Below are 4,456 nucleotides of genomic sequence, written 5' to 3'. Positions count from 1 at the left end.
CATAAAGAGTTATTTTGTGTTTAGGTACCCAGACCACGAAGAAGTAGTTTTCTGATTTGACTGTAACTACACTGACACCCTATTAATTGTGGATAACGATATGGCAAGTGACTTGGCGGTTTCTCGCTGACTTTGATCATCTTACTAGCATCTAACTATGCGATCTCGTCAATTGCCGTTCGTTTGTGGCAGGGCTGTTTGTGGTCTTTACTGAGCTATATCTATATTTATACGTTAGCGATATTTGAATAGGGTGTCTACTTAATGGTAGACTGTATATTCATTAAATCTGTCACGTAATTGTGTAAAAACTTACTTAGGGAATGTCCCGTTTTGTGTATGTGTTTTTTACCTTAAGAATTAACTGGAAGCTGCTATCATAACAACAAATATTCCAAAGTCTTGTCTGCCATTTTGTTTAAACAAGATATAAACTTAATCAACATCTAGATACTTGACAGCTAGCACGAGAGTTTAGCATTCTTTAGTACTGAGGCTGTATCCCAGCTGTAAATCTGTGCTTAAAAGAAAATAATTTAATAAGTTTTTCATACGTAGGTGATTTTTTAAGTTGGTTAACAGAAGGACGTAGCAGTATATTAATATAACATAGAAAACTCATGGACAATTTTTCAAACTAATTGGCCAACATTAGCTCTCAACAACAAGAGAACAGTTTAAGTAACATTCTCAATAACACGCCATTCATATAACTGTTTTCTAAAACACATGACAGATAGTATTGATTTTTTTAAGAATGAAGATGAATGGGTGTTAATTGATTGGAGTACAGTATTGTATATGACTTTCAGATATTCGTCGATTTTTGTGTAGCTGTTGTTTAAACCTTAGATACTGAAAGTCCAAAGATTAATTTACATTGCACAATATATTTTTTAATATTTTTAAACACAATGATTTTTATTTTATTAAAGCCAACTCAGCAGCACTGTTGTCTTTTACTTGTCCCTTTCCACCGATTGTACATGTTTTTTTTCCTCATAAAACACAAATATCTGTTGTTAAGGCAACAGAAAGTTTAACAAATATGTCTGATAAAGGAAAGATTCTGACATGCCATCTTTGCAGGAGATCAGGTGTAGTTTATAATGTGCCCTTACATTGTCTTCATTCTTATTAACTTTTACTAAGTTTTGACGTCAAAAACCCCTGAAAATTGTAACTATCCTTGTCTAAGTTTATTGCTGTGGTATTTTCCGGTTCGCTGATTTACCTCACAGTAGACAGCTACGGCCCACTAACTGAAAGCTCAAAGATATTGAGCTACATAACGGAGCGTTCTTCTCCTTGAACTCAAACTGAGTTCGTCATATAAAATAAAGAAACAAGACAAAAATACCCAAATCCAAAATCTTTATTTTACAAAACATAATACAAAATTAAAGCATACAAAAGGGAAACTGTATTTCGTGGATATGTAAAAATGGTAAAATATGTGGTTCTCTTATCAGGAGAACGTGCTCCCCACTATAAGCTAAAATTCAAATGAAAAATAACCCAAAAAGTTAAGTTAAACAAAATATAAACTAAAGTCTAAATAGAAAATAACACAAACAATTTAATTAAACATAAAACAGGTTAAACTGTAACATTAAACAAACTCTACCTTCCTCTAAAGAAGGTGTATTAAGTTTCACTATCTTTAAAACCAGTTCATTAACAGTGAAAGTTAACGTGAAGAAAGCAAAATCAAGCCCAGGAAAGTCATCAAAGTCTCTAAATTCTCTGGAAATCTTCCAATCTAGTCTAGTTGCCCCGAGTAAACCTGGCCTTAAATATAAAAAAAAACATTAAACAAAGCCAAGCTTGCACAACGCTCCACGTTCTTTAAACAGCCCATGCGTTCATTGCGTAAAGTGAGAAAAGAGTGTGACACCCCTTAGTTATTATTCAATTCGTCGACAAGAAAAGTCTCTCTCACAACCTTACAAAGTATTTTTCTTGTAAGAGAATATGAATAACAACCAGTTAATGAATACACGTGCTGCACCACGATCGAAAGGGAAAGATGAATAAGTTACTCACTATGCCCACATTGAGAAAAATCAAAAATATATTTTTTTTCAGTTGCACATGAATTAAGGGAGGTGAGCTAATGCGCGGTACAGACCTGTACCACATTGCTCTAGTTATTTTTCATGACAATTGTCTTTTTTATTACGAGGACGGCAATTTTTTCTAAACATTATCTAAGTGGTTCTCAAAATTTATTGTTCGCGACCACCTGACTTTTTTTTATTTCACGGACCACAATGGGATTTATATAGTACGCTGCTGCATCCTTTCTGTAATCGTGCAACCTTTCCATGGACCACCTGAAGGTAGCCCGAAGACCACCTGTGGTCCCTGAATCATTTAACTTTAAAAAAGAAATACTATAATAGCCATAATGTCTCAACAGTCTGTACAAAACGTCAAAAACAGCTTAAAATATAATATTTCTTATAGTAAGAACTTTATTTACCACCTTTTCTTACTTTCGTTTTGAATATGTACACTAATGAGTATAATATCATTTGAATAAGTATTTTTGTTGTTTTCATATAGCATATTTCAACATTTTTCAACATTTATCATTCATATATTTAATTAAAATTAAAAGTACTTGTACATATGTTACGGTTTAATATACAGCAACAGCATTTTAGGTTATTAGTGGTGAGTACAGAACTATGCATCAGAACTAAACAAACTAATAATAGCTTATGAAAAAACATGATGCTAAACGTTAACACCAAAATCTAATGGGGAAAGTATCATCATTTCCTTAATGGGTACACTTGGCAGAGGAAGCCTGAACAAAAGTAAATAACACTTTGAAGAGTTTTATTATATATTCCGTTATTATATATATACCTGTTTACCTACCCTCGTTATGCACAAGCCTGTGTCAGTTCTATCCCAACGTGGCCTCATGTTTTGCTCATGTACAAGCATGAGAATACACAGTTTGGCCATCTGAGCTCTGTCCACCTGGAGGAATCGAACCACGGATTTTAGTGTTGTGAGTCCATAAGTTTACCGCTGGCTAGCCCACCGCTGGAGAAACATAAACAGGTTAAAGTTCAAGTATTCTAACACATCTTAAATAATTGTAAAGAGCTGTTACACTTGTCATTTGTTTTTATTTCGTAATAAAGGTCATTCATGTACACAACTTCCGTATTAGTAATTAACAATAGAATAAGGTACTGGAATAAAGTATAATTGCATTGGCTTTATTGAAAAGTATTATAAAAACTGTAAAATGACAGTTCTCAAAATGAATTTGTTTATATGTCAAGAAAAGGTACGTATTAAAAAACATGGGGTAATACACAAGTTGGAACTTATATAAAAGTAAAATTATATTTCCTACTGATAGTAGGAAATGATAATATATATATGAAATAACAGCGATCGAAGTTTATGTTCATTCAGGTTTTCCAGGAACGTATACCCACGTATGTGCTTTTAAAGGTTATCGAATTTACGTAACTACTTAATTTTAACCTCAGTTAAAGCTATATCATTACAGTTAATAATGTTGACTTTCAAATATCCTAGATCTTGGGGGCCAGCCCTGTTTTGTTTAGTTGTTCTTTGTACACCGGCATTGTACTTTGCAATCTTTTAGAGAAAGTCCATTTTCAAAAAACAAGAGTTAACATATTGTAATGTTATCCATTTTCTTGCGTTTTGGTTCTCATTAATTTATGAACCTGAACTGCTCTAAGCGTGAACTAAAAGTACATTGTATAACGTTGTAAAATATCAGTATTGGAAAAAGGGTGTATATGATACAAGAGCTGTTTTAATGTACGATTATAAAATAAAAAATGGATATTTCAGTAGATAAAAAAATACATATTGTATTTATTTCCTAATATACAACTCGAACGTGGAAAATTAATCCCAAAAATCTTATTAAAAAGAGAAAGAGAGAGAGAATTTAAGAAAGGACTTGTATCGCTGAAGTTCCTCGGAAAAACTTTTTAAAGCTACAGAGAGAAAGCAGCCAGAATAGAGAACTCTGATCTTGGAACACTCCTTTATCACATACTTACGGTTACTACTCTTTAGCCTTGTACCGATTATACACTGGCGTAATGTAATTTAAAGAAGAAATAAAAACTCTAGCGGTGTTCACAAATGCTTACATCATCCCTATTACATATACAGAAAGAAGATTTCAGGTAGACATAAAGTGGTGTTTTTTAAATAAGCAAGACGTTATCCTAAAAACCCGACCAAACATCTATATACAATTTTAAATCCGAAAAGCCATATCCAGTAATCGAAGGAGGGCGTTTTCTAATGTGATAAACCAGCCTGCTATATTCATAATAATTGTTATATTGAATGTGACAATTCTATTTTTGAGACCTGCTAGGGAGAAGGTTATGTATTATTCTATTAAATGTATTCATGATTTATCGTGTATTACCGTATTTTT

General features: G+C 32.7%; 1 long non-coding RNA gene across 1 annotated transcript in view; it reads right to left on the bottom strand.

Moving 5' to 3' along the window:
* Positions 1 to 1,359: 1,359 nt before the first annotated feature.
* The window catches only part of LOC111086017, a 53,075-nt gene continuing 49,978 nt past the window's right edge, over positions 1,360 to 4,456 (bottom strand). The window contains exons 3-4 of the long non-coding RNA XR_002610794.1: positions 2,890 to 3,060; positions 1,360 to 1,791 (exon numbers count right to left, since the gene is read on the bottom strand). This is a non-coding gene — a long non-coding RNA (uncharacterized LOC111086017). The remainder of the gene's footprint in view (positions 1,792 to 2,889; positions 3,061 to 4,456) is intronic.

The sequence above is a fragment of the Limulus polyphemus genome, unplaced genomic scaffold, assembly GCF_000517525.1.
Source record: "Limulus polyphemus unplaced genomic scaffold, Limulus_polyphemus-2.1.2 Scaffold785, whole genome shotgun sequence".
In the NCBI taxonomy this organism is placed as follows: domain Eukaryota; kingdom Metazoa; phylum Arthropoda; class Merostomata; order Xiphosura; family Limulidae; genus Limulus; species Limulus polyphemus.
Note: the sequence above shows the minus strand (reverse complement) of the source record. Positions and strands in the feature narration are given on the sequence as shown.